Genomic DNA, 16,772 nt, shown 5'->3' on the forward strand with positions numbered 1-16,772 from the left:
GAAAGTCACCTCCCCCAAACAGACATTTTTGAGATCTAAAAGCAGAACCGTTTGGGTTTGTTGGTTATTTCTCTGTAAAGTGTCAGAGGTGCCAGGATAAGGAGGAAGGCTGATAGGCCAGACTGGGACAGCACGTCCGAGGTCAGGGTAGCCAGGCCAGGGCGCGAAGCCGTTGAAGCATCCGTGCAAATTATGCTAGGTGTGCAAGGCTGTGGTTGAGGACTGAAAGGCACCAAAGTCAAGAGATTCGAAACGATGGTTCCCACAGCAACTATAACTCAGTTCTCTGGTGAATATAAAATTAACTTTATTGCAAAACATGCTGTTCAATTTACGCCTTAATATAGTCATGGCAGAGTTACAGTTGCTGTGAGAACGCTAACTCTGAATTGTTTTGAATAATTAATTTAATGAAAAGTTGGTGGAAATGTGAACTCTGAAAGAAAGTCAACTTAAATTTAGGGACGTTGGCCAATTATGCCGATGCTGAGGAGTGATGATTCATTTTGGGAATCTGAAAGAACTTGGTGAACTCTTTGGCCTGGGGGGCGCTAGTAAAGTGGAGAACCCCAAAATACACTAACGGGGGACTGTCCTCCATCACTGAAGAAACACTCCGGCAGGTGGTGACTTTACCAGTAGAGGAGGGTGCCTTCCTGGCGCCCATATACTCCGATTTCATTGCTGGCCTCCAAAGTAAGCCTCTTGCCACGACGAGCCGGGGTCAAAGCAGGTGATCGAAAGAGTGTACGGTGACACCTGGTGTCTGTCACATTAACCGAGATTTAGAGCTCACCTCCCCCGTCACTGACAGCTCAGACTTATACCAACTGCTTTACCTCTCCGAGCCAGTTTTCTCACCTGTACGATGAGGACAATTTCCACCTCACAAAACGGATATGAGGATCAGATGTGAGAAGGTGTGTTAAGAATTTAGCCCTGGGGCTGGCAAGGTTTGTGGCCAGTACTCAATATCTGAAGAGGGAATTCAGTAGATGAGTAAATTCAAAACATATGCAAAACCCACTCTTTGGCCCGTTATTTCGGTCCAAATGGATTTGGGACAAACCTGGAGCCGTGCGCGGCGGGGGGGGGGGGGGCGGGGGGGGTGGCGAGAAAGACAGAAACACGGCTTGGCAGAACGTTTCCTAAGCAGTAGTTTGTCTTCAGTAAAGATACCCAAGGCCATTTCTACTGAAGTTCTGGAAACAAACCAACTATCATCTCCTACCAGATGAATATTTCTCTCCCCATCCCCATTATCTCCTTCCCCGTGAACCATTTGAGATCTTTTCCTCCTAATTACTCTCCTCATCATGAAATTTTAATGCCACAGACACTCTATATCGGTTTATTTACTGCATATGTATTTGTGTTTTATACACAAAAAGGGTAAGATTTTTTGACTCGCCCAAAGAACCACTTTTCATTCTGTTTGCGGTGATAGTGTCCTCATTTCGAAGGTATGTACTAGACTGTAGGTAAACACATCCCTGGTTCAAGTCCTCCTGCTCCCAAACTCAGGAAAAACCCTTCGTGTATTTGGTTATCCCCGTTGCTATTCCTTCTTCAGATCTAGCTCTTGACTTCGAACCACTGGGCTATTTTGGCAGCTAAGAAACACAGTACTTTTGAAGTTAACTCACAGTGGCTTCTCAGTATATCCTTCCCCACTATTCTCCTCAGATACAACGTGTTTTCTCTCTCTTTTAAATTTTTCCAGGAGAGTCATGCCCAGGGAATCTCAAGCCAGCCAGCACTTACTGAGCACCTGATGTATTCCTGTTCCAAGGCAGACGATAATTTAGGTTCTTTCTGGATACTATGTTTTGCTGCCGAATGCCAGGCTTGGCCACAATAAAGGGGTTGTCCCTGCCAGAGATCATCTTTCTTGGGAGGCACTGTCAGGATTTTAACAGAAAGGGGCTAAGCCACAGCCTGGGAGGAAAAACAAACTAAAAGGAAACCTCCCAGCAATGTGCATTTCTAGTTTCAGAATCTACTCCCCGCTCGGCTCTAACTACTTTCTTGATGTATCAGCCTCGTGCTGTTTTGAGGGCCTCCACCTCCTTCCCTTCAAAGTCTTGGCTTGTGGCTTTTTGCCTCGCTGTGATCAGTATCAGTCACATTTTAATGTCTCCTGAAAGACACGATTTTACAGCACTGCAATCGTTTGCTTTCACTGCTCAGAAAATATTTTAAAGTTGCATTCCTTAGCGTAATCCCACCTCTCTGGTGGTGGCAGCAGGAACTTACATGTCAAGGTAGAGCTGTCCTAGTACATGGACACCGGTCAGGTGCAACTTTAAAGGGACTTGTCGGTTTGGCCAGGTACTTAGCTAAACCTGGAACTTCACCTCGGCTTCTGTAACCTGAGCATGGCTGAGCGTGAAAATGCCAGTGGCTGATGTCCCTGCTGACCAGTGAGTCTGCTCGCTTGAGCAGCCCTGAGTTGTACTGTTTGCCTATAGGAGTCAGTTAAACCCAAAGGCCAGTTCAGCCAGGTGGGCTCGAATGCGCTGGCAGACCCACCGTGAGGGTCACCTGCACTGGCTCTTTGTACACTGTACAGCAGGCTTTACTGGATTTGGCAGCCCTGAGAATGCCGGTGGCTTTCCTATTTTGAACTTCTAGAATGTCACCCTGAGGCTATTATGACAGAGTTGTCCCCAACATGGTTGCCCCTTCAACTTCCTCGAATGGATGTTTGTGTACGTATGTGAAAAATACAAATAATGATTTGTCTGTGTGCTACTTTGAGAGGCAGGATGAATGAAGATAAAGAGAAGCCTTGGCTGACCTTTGGAAGCTTCCATTCTGAACAGTCAAATGAAAAGCACAAGTTGATTTCTCCCAAGGCAGCATAAAAGCTACCTTTTTATATGCTCAGGTATAAAGAAATACGTACCTGAGGATATAGAGAAATGGCTTCTTCAATCTACATACTTTAAAAAATTTTCAGTATGGGTTTCGATCTACGGAGACAAGCTAAAACAGAATGGCTGATTCTGGGTGCTCAATCAATTGCACTTCCGACTAGATCGAGAAGGGATTTCCAGTGCTCTTCTGTGGAATCCCTAAAGTTCTCATTCCCAGAAAAGGCGTTTCATTGGACTCTGCTCTAAAGAGTGTTCCGATCTGTGGGATCAGATGGGAAGCTGGTGGGTATGGCAGCCTTTACAGTTCCAGTGTCACTAAGTCTAGTCTTGTCTTCCACACATGCACTTAGAACGGCCAGGTGTCTCTCAGGTTTTGCATCTGACTCTGAAGGATGTTCATGGCATGCTCGCATGCAGAGAACGTGAATGACTAGTAGAATATCATGCTGGGAACCATTCCCAGGAATCAGTAGCCTGATCTGAGACAATTTGGAAGGAAGAGCAAGGCAATCTAGAAAACGGGGGATACTTGTGCTCTGCTGTCCTGGGAAAAAGATCAACAGGTTTACACTGCCGTACTGGAGTCTTCTCTCTGGGTTATGCCTGCAAAGCCCAAGGAACTCCCCTGAGTAGAGCAGGACAGAGAGCATATATGCCCATAAAGCAGAGGAGAAGGGGGAAGGACAGAGGGATGGTGTAGCAAAGCCCCTGAACCCGGTCTAGAAGGGAAATGACTGTAGTGGAGCTCCAATCACCGCTCGTCAGTGGGACTTTCTGGGGTGTTCTACCCAAGGCAACTCAGAGAAGATCTTCGTTCCTGGCCTTCCACTGCACTGCTCTGGTCTTATCCCGGCTTTCCATGGCCACTCCTGTTAATCCACTGTGGCCAAGGAGAGGGTGCATATGCCAGCTCTGTAAGGGAAAGGGTTCTCCTTCACAGCTGTAATTCTACCTGCTTAAGGAAGAGAAGGGAGACAGGGGTCCCAAGAGGCACGAATTAACTGGGCACTGTTACTAAATACAGATATCCAGAATCCTGCAGATACCTGGTTGGAGTTTCTAGGTCTTGAGCATTTGCCAAAATAGAATTTCAGGGCATGGCATCACACCAATGACCAATGCAGAGACGTGTTGTAATGGGTGCAGATGAACCATGCTAGGCCTGCCGAGAAGTCAGATGGGCGCGCACACACACGCATGCACACACAGACGTGTACACACTCACACGCACGACAGGAAGTAGTCACTGGCTCAGTTTGCTTGTATATATTGTTGAGATCTGGGGCTTAGCTGTCAATGGGAGCAGATGGAAGGAAGATAAGCCAAAAAGGGCAGCAGAGGAGGCAGTAAAGGGAAACCCTGACTGTGCTTCTTGAATGCTGTAATTTGCCAATTGTGTGGACCATGGATTTAGACCAGTGAGTCAACCTAGCTGCCTGTATAAAATACTTGCTAATGCTGCTCCCTGTACATTTTGGGGCAATAGCTACCTGCTTGCCTCACGGGCTTATGGTGAGGTTGACCGAGGCAACACAAAGTCTTTTGAGCTCCTTGGAGAAAATTCACTTTGTAAGTGCAAAGTACCACCATTATACCCTGGCAATGAGACTCCCACCAGCAAAAACCAGTCACCAGGAGAGCTGGGGCATCAAAGAAAAGAAGCCAAAGCTGTCGCAGTCTCAATCCAGGCAAATGATGTTCCCTAACTCAATACTAATCTTGTGCTGGAGCTTAATGTCAGTGGCCGCAGATGGGTGATCCATTTGGCCCCCAGTCCTGTTTGAATGGCTTGTAGAGCATTTCAACAAATTTTGAATTGCTTGCCAACATTTGAAAATTGGGAGAGTATGCATAACAATCCTGATACCTGGCTTTCTACTGAAAAATCAGAAAATTTGGCAGAGCTAGGTTTGCATTTCTACATGGCAACATTCAGTGGGAGGTGGGCCGTGTCTGCCCTCCAGAGAAGGAGCATTCACTCTCCAGGGTATTACCACCCCCACTGTCTTCCACCCTTTCCAGGGCACTCATGTACATTGCTCCTGCCTCATCCACATAGGGGTACTTGAGTTTACCACTCTTTCTATAGTTCTTCCCTCCCTTCGCTTCCCACAGTCAACGAAGATACTGAATTCATAGAGCGCTCCCATTATCCAAATCTAGGCCAACTCCCCTAACAGACGAAAGGCCTGCCCAACCACCTCCTGCCAGGCCGAGACAAAGAGAGAACTTGGTTTATCTCACTCCTTCCCTTGCCAGTAATTCCACCTTAAACCTCAAGGTTTTCTTACTTAGAGATGTCCAAGCAATAATCCAACTAAATTAGATTATAAGCATCGGAAGGTTTTCGTAATAAATAAAAATATAGATATAGCTAAGAGAAGATGAGATTTAATTAATGAGTGTTATTTAACAGAACAAGTTGTGCCATATACAGAGGATTAAAAGATAAAAAAAGGATAGGAGGGAAAATCAAATTTTAATGAGTTGCCATCTTCATTTGATTTAACTAAATTTCTTCCGCTGTTGAAAACATTAACACTTATGAGGGAGTCATTTGTGTGTAGCCATGCAGTTTGATACCTGACTGCTTTTTTTAATGTAATTACATTGTGTTTCAAATGAATTTAAACTACCATTGGAAGTTTAGGGCTTCCATCCTTCCATTGATCTTCTTGGGAAGCTGTTAGCAAGAAACGATGTCGAAAAAGAAACCAAAAATGATTGGTAGAAACACCGGGAAGGATGTCTTGGGTTAGAAAACAGCAAAGTCTCATGCGGGCAAGAAGACAGCCCAGGTCTGCAGTTCCTCAGACTGTCATGAGCCCCTGTGCCAACCACTCCTCTCTTACTCTTGCTAACCCAGGGACTCACCCAGGGGAAGCTAATGCTGCGCTCCAGCACACATTAGGTGCTCAATAAATGTTTCATGAATGAATGAATGAATAAATGAATGAATGAATGAATGAATGAATGAAGTTGTCATTGCTCAGCTGGAACACGGAGGAGGTGTCATCTCACACATAGCATGGGAGGATACACATGGGGCTTTCTTCTTTGTGTTTGTAACACCCATGTTCCTCCAACCAGCAGACAGATCCTCTCTGGGCCATTTCTAGATCTCTCCCTGCTTCGCCCTTGCTCCCTGTGTTCTCTCTTCTTGCAGACACAGCATCCAGGTACCCCAGTGAAGTTCTCCTGCAGGAGTGGAACAGGAGGTGGGCCCAGACACCTGGGTTAACACGCGAGGTTGATCACGCTGGCCTCTCTTTTGGGGCTTCTGGACTCATGCGTTGTTGCATGCCACCTCTACTGCTAACTGCCCACTCCACAAAGATGCATTTGGGCAACCCCGGCAAGGGCTTGAAGGTGTGGCACTCATGATTTTTAAGCTAACATTTATGGAGTATAAAGCGCTGTATTAAATGCTTCACCGAGAAGTGCTCCCAAAAGTAGGACATAGGTATTAGCATTCCCAATTTACAGATGGGAAAAATGGAGGTACTGAAGATACATAACTTGCCAAAGGTCACCCAATGTGCGGTTGGTGGAGGTTGGGTTTGAAACCAGGTCTGTTTGATTCCCAAACTCATGCACTGAACTCCTCTGCTACACACTTCCCCTCACCAGCCCCATCCTATGAATACACAATAACTACACTAGTGAAGCACTGACAGTGAGTGTTAATAGTCAGCAAGGAAGGAAGATGTTACATTCTACAAGTGTAACGTGGGAGATATGGGGAGTTTGGAGTGGGTGTTGATGTGTATTATGTTTTCAAGATATTTAATTCTGGGTAGACTAGTTTCTGTGCTAGGCTTCTGTACAATATGGTAACATTTCCTCTATCAGACCCCCAGAGAACAGGTCTGTAAGTGAATGCATACAGATCTTTCTTGGTCCCATTAAATGGAAATAAAAAGTTAAATTAGTTCATATTCAAAGTATGGTGAGAAGCAGATAGCAGCATGCTTAAGGGACCCAACTCAACTTGCTTGCATTCCCTGGATTAATAGGAAAAAGCTCATTTCTCTTACCACCTTTAATATCTTCTTCAATCTCTCCCCCTGTTCATGGGAATTGCTATCATCAGTGACATTTGGGCTTCCTGGGCTCACATACATCTAATGTAGAGAAGCGGTCTCACTGCCTGTTGCCAGGATGCTCTCTGAAAAGCACAAGCCACTGCCTTGAGTTTCGTGTCATCAGAGAGAGCATGTTTCAGTGCAGTAGCGTGACCAGTGATTGACAGCTTGCTAACTTGTTGGAATAAAATCAGGTACAAACGTTTCCGCTGTGCCTGTGAGGTACTTATTTTATAATCTCTGGGAGCCCCCACCCCCTGGCATTGTTTCTAGACAACTAGACAGGGCTGTCTGGCAATCCCTCTTGAAGTTAAAGCATAATTTTAAAAATAAAGAAATGCAATTCACACTTATCAGAGCCCATCACTCTGCTTATAGCTTTAGACAGATGACCCTTCTGAGCCAAGTTCTAACCAGCTTCACTGCTAATTTGACCAGGTGCTGCTGCAGCTAAATTTGGAATCTGTGGGCCAGGATTCTCAGCAATTTAAATCCCTCTGGACAGCAATTCTGTGGGACTTTTTGTCTCTAGAACATCAGTTAACCCTTCCTTTCTCTGGGGTCTGGCAGGATAGAGTTTTTGTAATGTATAGTTTGTGCTGTGTGGTGCTGGATGTCACACACGATTAGAGTGAGCCGCCTCAAAGAGCCACGCCAGAAACTGCTGGAAACCTGGAGTCTAAGGGATATGGAAACATTTGCCTCTCCACTACTTTTGTGACACAATGAGTATGAGGATGGGAGATCACAGAGGCTCCTTTACTTGTGGTTCAGCTGGCTGAAAATGGAAGCAACCATCAACCTAAATGAGAAGGCACAAGGAAATTTTCTCGAAGGGCTGATTGCGTAGATGATAGGGGTCCTAACTGATCTGAGTTGGAATTTAGAGCCTGGGCGCGTCTGAAGAACATGTGACTATCCCCACCACCCCTGAGTCTATGGAGGGTGTCTGAGGGTGAGGGAAGGTGAAACAAAAAGGATCTGGTGTTGCCTGTTCTACAGCCCAGTCCTGGGACAAAACCCTGATGGGTGAGAGAGGTGCTATAGGCAAAAAATAAATGGCTGTTTTCTCAAAGGAATGGGGAACCAGCTGATAAAGATCCTCCAGCGTGGGTGAGTGTGGTGGTCTCTCTTTTACTGTGGAAACACAGTAGGACTTGGGTTGAGTGGGCACTGAGGGTGCTGGTTGGACACCCCTGGCAGTAGAGGGAATACTACAGGGCTCCCCTGAAGTGAGTTTTGAAAACAGCAGGCCTCTGTGAGGGGACCAAGCTTGAAGAATCTGAATGGGCTGACCATGAGCATGGGAGACAGCCCTGGAAACTTCTAGGGATGTTTGGGATGTGAGTGGGGAGTGAGCTTTGTGGTTGGGATGAGCCATGAAATTGGAGAGGTGATGTGAATGATTCCTTATTTGTGAGACAGATTTTTAGGGCTTGGGGTGATGTGGGTTCTGTCAGTCTTGGAATAGAACCTATGAAGGGCTAGAGTGTGTCCCCATTCTATTTTCTGAATGTCTTGTGTCACCTACCCATCTTATTTTGACTATCATTCCAGCTCACTTGAAAAGTATAAAAACCTTGGCTACATTAATCTCCTCACTTGACACTTGTTGGCCAGGAGGAGTCAACCACACCTTGACTGATCTGGGAAAAGAAAGAGAGGTATGCCACCACGGAACACAGAATGAGGTCATTTGTGGGGAATCCCAGGGCGAAAGCTATGGGAAAAGATTGAGTAGGCTTCTTAAGGATCTTAATAATCAACAAAATACTGGCTAGTAGCTTTTAATTACTTTGCAGATGTTGCTTTCTATCATTGAGGACCAAAGAGGCCTCCCCCTTACTGATTACAATGAAAATATGTTTTTAAAAACAAACACTTTATTTAAAACCAGGGATATTTTTTAATTAGAGGAAAGATTAACTAAATGCATTTTCTCTCGTAATTTAATCCATTCTAATTATCCTGAGGACGGTCATGATGGAATACTTAACTTTCTTCTAGTTGCTATTTCACGTGGTTTCTTTCTTTATTACCCATGAAGGGAAAAGCTCAGAGATGGTCATTGACAGGGTGGCCTTCTGCGAGTCTGCTTGTAACAATGCATTCAATGCATGATGAAAAGGATGAGGAGGAAATCAATAAACCCTGACTGTGGTGGGTTTCCAAAATGATGGTACCCTGTTTTCCAAAGGCAATAAAGACAAGACTCTTTAAAAAACCTTGTGAAAGAGAGTGCTATGAAGGAAGTGGTTGGCGTAAGATTGAAGCCCATTAGGCAGGCAACTTGGGAGGAAATGCAAAATCTGTTCCTTACATGCACATCTGGGATACTCTGTGTGGCTCCTGATAACCCAGGAAATGAGCGAAGGAATTGCAAAGAATCCCCAGATGTTACCCATGGGCGTTGCTCCAAGGAGTCATGCAATTTGCAGAACGGGAGGAATGAGAGTAATCGTGCAGTTCATTGGGCTGAGTAGGGACAATCAGTGCAATTCTTGAGTCTCCAAAAGGCATGTGCGACTCAAGTGAGTTCAAAATTGAGCCTCCTGGGTTATTCCTTGATGTACAGAGCAAGTACAGATATAATCTTGGAAACCAGAGTCAGAAAAGGAGAGACCAGGACAAGGTATTCTAAGAGACACTGACCTAGCGGCATCCTCAACGGGAGAAACGCCAGGCACCTTCTTAAAGGAAGACAGTGTCCTTCCAGACTCCTCTAAAGTATGTCTGTGGTCCCTAGTTCGAGAAATGCTGGCTTAAAAGAACTGAAGTTTTACTCTATTCAATAATAACATAATTCCACACCAATACTTCAAAGGAAAAGACTTTTCTTTTGAACTGTACTTATTATAAAAATGAAACCCAGAATTAAAAACAAATTCTCATAGACCTCTTGGCTTCTCTGGAATATATCCAAGAAGTCTAGCTGGAGAAATTTTGGTTAAAAGTAGCAAACCCCAATTTCACAATAAGTCTCCATTAACATGAGGATATTCAGATGTTTGATTCCATGTATAATTGGGCTGTTTGGTAAAATAAGCAGGTTCAATTCCAAGTAAGAGAGCCAGTTTATATTTCTCTGTAAGAAGCAGATGCCAGCAAGTTGTAGAATAAAACTCCACTTGGGAAATTGATAGTGGGTAGGTGTTATTTTTGAAACGCTGCTAACTGCTGGATAGGTTGGAGGCAGCTATATGAAAGCAAGGTTGAAGGTAGCAGAAATGTCTTAATGAGGAATTTACTTTGATGATCTTCCCTTGCTTTTATCTTACATTGGTAATAGATGATGGTGATGGTGTTGGGCTTGGGGGACGATGATGATAATGACGGTGATGGTGATGATGATGATGACATTACCTCGCATTTGTTTGTCTCTTACTTCATGGTAGGCACTGTGCCCATACTTTACATATAACCCAATGAAGTAGGTCATCTCTTGTTTTCCCGTTCGCAAAGAAACTGAGGCACACAAAGGTAAAGAAACCTGCCAGGATTTGATGTCAGGCAGACTGACGTACAAGCTTGTATCTTAAGCACTTCATTATGCTTGCATTGCCCTGAATTCAAGTAAAACAGATATGGATAGATGAACCTCTACTTCACACCGTATTTTTTTTTAATCAACAAACACAAATATAATGGAATAAAGTAGACTCTGATTATTCAGATTATGGAAGGAAGTGTTTCAATGCAGAGAAAAAATTTCCTAGGTAAACCAGATATAAATCGGACCTGAGATGAGCAGATAGAGAAACGAGCAAAAAAGTACCATTGACTAACCTCAACCATTCAAAAATCATCATCAGCTGAGCCAACACTACACTGTATCTAGTCCTTTAACATAAAGTGTGTATTATGGGATCCTACCTGGATCCCCGCGCCTTACAGAAAAGAGAAAGGTTTGACTGTGCGAGGGTGGCCCATTCATACAATTCTGCATCAAAGTAATAAAATTCAGGAGATGGACCAGTCCTTAGAGATCATCTCATCCAAGTGTGTTCTAAATTCCGTCGATCACATATTGCATTCGTGATATTTGTAATATCTGCACTGATATTTACTTAATATGTTTCTTTAAATTTATTCAGGCCTAATATTGCTACTCAATTTTGCTACATCCCTAAGCAATACCAGTATAATCATGAGTTTGATGAGCTAGTCATAGTTTTCCCAAATACGTATTTTTAAAAACCCTATGTAACTATTCAATAAAATATATTTGCACACCAACAAAAAGCATTTCATGTTCGGGGACTATACTCGGGCAAGCAGTTACGTGGTCCAATCCCCTCATTTGCCATAGGAAGAAACTGAGGCTGGGGAGGTGGGTGACTACTTCAAGAGCACCCAGAAGATTTGTGGCAGAGTCAAGCCTAGAACACAGATAACCCCCATCCTCCGTCAATCTATTCTTCATGACATCACAACAAATCAGACAGTGAGTGATGGGAAAATACCCATCACAAATACCTACAGGAGCTCAGATCTCGAGGGCCCTCTTTGTGTTCCTTTCCTGTTAATGTACAGCCTTGAGGGCACTTTGTGGGACCTACGAATCCCAAACTTGGAAGGAACCGGTTCTTAAGAAATGGGATAGTTGATTTTTTGTCAGAGCTCAAGTGACAGAACACTTGCTACTTACACTAGGGTAGAGCAGCTCCTCCCCCCAACTTTTTTTTTTTTCAATAGCTCTTATTCCTCTACGTTTTCCTTTGAGTATAGAATCTTCTTCATGCTAACTCTCACCCCCGGGTTTCTGTTCTAAGAGTTCCAAACTGTTTTAGTTCTGTGCTCTTGTGAAGTCGGTAACACTTCATTTTAAGCTAATTACTTGTTGGGTCTGGCCCTAGCACTGTGGGCCACAGGCTAGTATATCAACAGGATCCCATAAAACAGTAAGGGTGTGGTACACGAATGCTCCAAGTCACTGTCTCCCCACAGAACTAAAACATTGAGCCTCCTTTCCCTCTTCTCTTCTTTCTCCTTTTTTTTTTTTAAAGTAGGCTCCATGCCCAGCATGGAACCCAACATAGGGCTTGAACTCAAGACCCTGAATCAAGACCTGAGCTTAGATCAAGAGTCGCACGCTTAGCCGATTGAGCTACCCATGCACCCTGTCCCCCTTTTCTTTTTTGATGGGAGCTCCTAACATGGGCACATATTACTAAATCACATAGGAAACAATAGCAAAAAAAATTTCCATTTAAACCACAGAATGGTCAAGCCATTAAGTGAGGATGAGCCTTATGTCTGTCTCTGTGGTCTATTTTCCAACCAATGCTTGAAGCCCTTCTTCAACACCCAGGCCAAGACAGTCAACACTTTGAGTGATGAGAATCTGATTACTTGTAAGGCAGTTTTTTTCATTTTATTTTACTTTTTTGGAGTGAGTTACAAAGGTGTTCTTGTAAATTCTACCTTCCGGTCCTCATTCTGAGCCTGGGAAGGAAAGTTGGGTAGACTGCCTGACCCCAACTTAAAGAAAACTTCTGGGCATGTGGTGGCTCATGTTTTGGCCAAATTGTGGGGGAAAAAAATCAGAAGTTTAACTCTGCTAAAAGTTTGTCCATACTCTTTAACAGTGAAAGACCATCCCTTCAGGTTTTCCCTTTAAAAAAGAATGGAGCTCCTAGCATAGGCTCCAATAAGAACCCCCAGAGGAATAGGTTAATTAAGCAATCAGAGAATTAGCTGCTCCCAAAGACCTGGTGGTAAGGATGGCTCCACAGTGGCTAACTTCATCTCGACTTGATCTCATTGCGGAGTCATGAAAGCTCGAATGTTCAAGGATAATAGCTACAGGAAAAATGCTTCCATAACTTAGAAGGAAACTGGAATGAGCTGCAGAAGCAGCTGCACTCCGTCTGAAGGTGGGTAATTTTGATAGGCACTGCCTTCCCATCTTGTTCCCTGGAGCTCTCAAGCTCTCTCCCTCTCGGACCGTGACCCTGTCTACTTCTGATGACAATCACTTAATCAGCACATCAGATTGTCGCACGGCTGGTTTTACCTTGGGTAAAGATTCATTTTCCTTATTAACATCACAAGAACCTACTTCTTTCCCCAACCAATTAAAGAGGAAAAATAGAAGGGCCCCAAGTGCAATAGAGGGAAAAGAAAACTGTTCTGACTTGTGGCACCTGGCAGGTCACTCAGGCCCACACAGTCCTAGAAATCGAGTCCTCATGATTCTGAAATGCAACTGGAGATCAAGACCACACAGACAACACAAACAAGTTGTAACCACCATTACCGGCACTGCTCACTAACCAGATATCCAACAGTTCACCTAGGGTAGGCGCCTGGTGTTGGCTGATTTATTCTGTGGGTGCATTTGTTTATGTTATTCAGAGCGGGTGTCTGGACAGCCCACATTCAGGGACAATAGCAACAATCCTCAGTTAGCATTTAGTTTCCCTCCTTACATTCTCTGGCAAAATGTTATTTCTCCCTGTACTTGGCTCAACTCTTCCGCTCACAAAGCACATGAACAATTACTCTACAGCAGACACTTAGCTGAGTTTACTACAGTTCACATGATGTTTGACCTCTTCTGTAGCCCCTTTATGCCTGGGGGTATAGTCTCTGGATGGCCTTCTGAAGTTCAGTTCCCAGTTCAGTAAGGGGACGTGGGTGACAGAAACAACCACCCATTTTAGGATTATGTTTAAAGAATAAAACTAATCTAACCACACAAGGCGCTTTCTGATTTATTCATAAGAGTAAACTGCAGCCTACCCAAATAATACTAATATATTCCAAAGATAAACATGAATTGTGGTTCATTAAATTCAAAGCATACTTCTTATCTATTCAATTCTGTAGGTTTTAGCCATACCTTACATTTAACTTGATAGAAAAACATAATATAACAATTATTGCTTGGTAGACTCCAGTCTACCAAGATGTTAACTCTAACAGTTAATATTTAAATGTTATACCTTATATTTAAATCTTTAGCAATATGTACTAAATTTCCAAACATAAATAATAATTTGGTTGAAAATTCCAGAAATGCATTTGACCAAACGTACGTAGGTCCTACTCGATAGAGTTTTAGAAGTCTGTTTTTATCCTCATTCCTGCCCCCACACCCCCCAACCCCCTCCACTGCGTCTATCTTCTTGCTTCATTCAGCACAAAATGTGAGCCATAAGTGATGTCAACTGTTCAGATGACGATTTGCAATGATCCTAAGAAAACCACCTCTCACCACAACCTTTTGAAAATAGGCTGTAGACCACCCTAGTACCCCAACACGAACCACCCGGGCTCGGCCTCACCCCAAATCTCCTAACGCACTGTTTGCAGATAGGTGCCATTTCATTCTTATTTATTTTCTATTTTCAAAATACAGCATTTGAGGCTCTGCTCGGAAAGGACCAAAAAGCCTCTCTTTCCTTTCTGTCAGTATCCCTGAGGAGGAGGACCGATTCTGGGCTTGTAAATTGTGGCATTTACTTAAAACCAATTGACAGGAGTATCTGCTCAAAATAAAAGTCTGAAACTCCACACAGCAGCTCCAGGGCCAGAGGTTGAAAAGCAAAAGAAGCAATTATGTGCATCCAAACATCTCAAGATTCTGAATAGCAAATCTCACCAGCTAAGGTGAGATTGTTTGGCTTTTTTTAGAGCAAGTCCCAGTGAACAGAAACCATGAGAATACAGCACCTATCCTACAAATAAAGCCAGGGAGCCCCACTTTCTCACAAGAAAAGACTTTGGTGATAAATATCTTTATAACTTACATAGCGTGGACTCATATGGCCACGAGAGAGCATAGTTCTGAACAAGAGACTTCCCTGGACCTGAAACTCCCTTCATTTTGGTAGCTTTACCTGACACGTGAATTTGTACACTCTCTCTGTCTCCTGAGAGCTCGTGCATGTTAGCGCATGCACGTGTGAAACTCAAACCAGGCACTTCAAGTAGCAGACACACCGTTCCCCAATCCATCGCACCCATAGGGCTGCTAGAACAAAACATCTCCTGTGTTCTCTTGCTGGCCATAGCCTTACCATCTCCTACCCAGACTAGAAGCGCCACCATCCCAGTTCACCTTCAAAGGTTCCAGAGACACGTCCACTCAATTATTATTTTCTCCCCACTCCCACACTGGACCTTGTCCTTTTCTCTGACAGCTTTCAAATCACAGCAGGGGGCCAGTTCCTTAAGTGAGTGTGGACCAGCTTCTTTCTTCTCTTCTTTTTCTATCAAGATCTGTGCAACTGTCTAATTCAGGGGTGGGCCAATTGTTCCCGTAAAGGGCCGGGTAGCACAGGGCTCTGTGGACAGTGCGTTCTCAGTGGCAAGGACTCAACACTAAGATGGAGTGTGTAGGCTGACAACATCGCAATGAATGGGAGTGGCTGTCCTCAAAAAACACTTTGTTTAGCGGACACTGAAATTTGAATTTCGATTGTCACATGTCAGAAAATCTCTTTTAATGTCATCAATGTAAAGACGATTCTTAGCTTGTAAGCCATAGAGAAATAGTCAGCAAGTCAGCTATGGTCCCCTCAGCCGTGGTTTTCTAAACTGTCCCAATCCATCTGGGCTGTGCTCCTGTGAGCTCTTCCCAGAGTGAGGCTGAGTTGTAGGTGGGGGAGAGCCAGCAGGCATCACTGTGGGGGCAGCAAGCCCTCAGCAGGGGTGGAAAGGGAGCGCAAAGGGGAGGTGAGGCTGGATGGTGTGAATCGAAAGAAAGTAGGATTTTCTACCTAAAGGTTATTGGTTGGCAAGAGCTCTTTTTTTGAGGGCAGGGGGAGGACTGGGGCAATGGAGCTATGGGGTTGGGGGAAAGTCTTTAAGTCACACCGGGCATACAAAAGTCCACCAAGAGGAACGCCCCTGAGAAATGTAAGCTAATGGTACGAATTGTAAACTGGCTCAGTAGTGGGCCATGCGCATCCCTCCCTCCAGAGTTTTCTGAATTATCCCCCAGACTCTGCAGGGAACAGAAGATGAAAGCAGCTGCCGGGGAGCAGGATCTGGACCATCATTGAGAGATTGCAAAAACAATTCACTGCCAACAGACTGTCCCAGCAGGGTCCCAGTGCTATGGTCGTCGTGTCCTGGATTGGCACGCTGCCCCTCGGATGCCCAATCAGATGGAAGTGGGGTAATTTCTAATGCACAGTCCGCTTGATCTCTGCTTCACCACTCAAATGAACAGCATGGGAAATTGCGTCTGACCTCATGAGTCAGCCCTGGACAGGCTCCGAACCCCGTCTCTCCCTCCAGGTAGCCAATCTGGGGGCTGCGGTGGCAGGGCTAGGACAGAGGGGAGGGCCCCAAACTTGATGGCTAGATTCAAAGGTACCTTGAAGGGGGCAAGTCAGTAGTTTGCTTGGAAACGTCTCTGAGAATTTCCTTGCAAGCAAGTGGGTTAGCCAGCTCTGCAATGAACTCAATGTAGCAAAAGCAAAAACTAGAGGTAAAATGATACTCAAGGTGACAACTTGGTCACTCTGACTGTCTGAGGGATGTGGAAAACCAAAGAGCAGTTGGCTCCCATCTCCTCAAAGGAGATAACTGGGTACGTTCAATCCAGTATCATCCTACCCTGAACCACAATAGTGACAAAAAGCAATCAAAAGCAAAACTGAAGAAACTTGGAAACTATTACTTCTCAAGAGAGAAAACAACCTTAAAAAAAAAAATCTCAGTTGAGAAACTTATGCAGAAAGGTGGCTGAGTGAGAATGACGTGGGACCAGAGGAGAGCACTGAACGATAGCGGCAGTGATGGGGGAGGGTCAGGAGCCCAGGGACCACGCCTTCTCTTGGGACAGCAAGAGGGT

General features: G+C 44.5%; 1 protein-coding gene across 1 annotated transcript in view; it reads right to left on the reverse strand.

The window, feature by feature from the left end:
- The window catches only part of TENM2 (teneurin transmembrane protein 2), a 524,046-nt gene that overhangs the window by 122,729 nt on the left and 384,545 nt on the right, over positions 1–16,772 (reverse strand). The gene's annotated exons all lie outside the window — the stretch shown is intronic.

Source organism: Ursus americanus, chromosome 15, assembly GCF_024610735.1.
Source record: "Ursus americanus isolate L20-20 chromosome 15, mUrsAme1.1.p, whole genome shotgun sequence".
NCBI classification, from domain to species: domain Eukaryota; kingdom Metazoa; phylum Chordata; class Mammalia; order Carnivora; family Ursidae; genus Ursus; species Ursus americanus.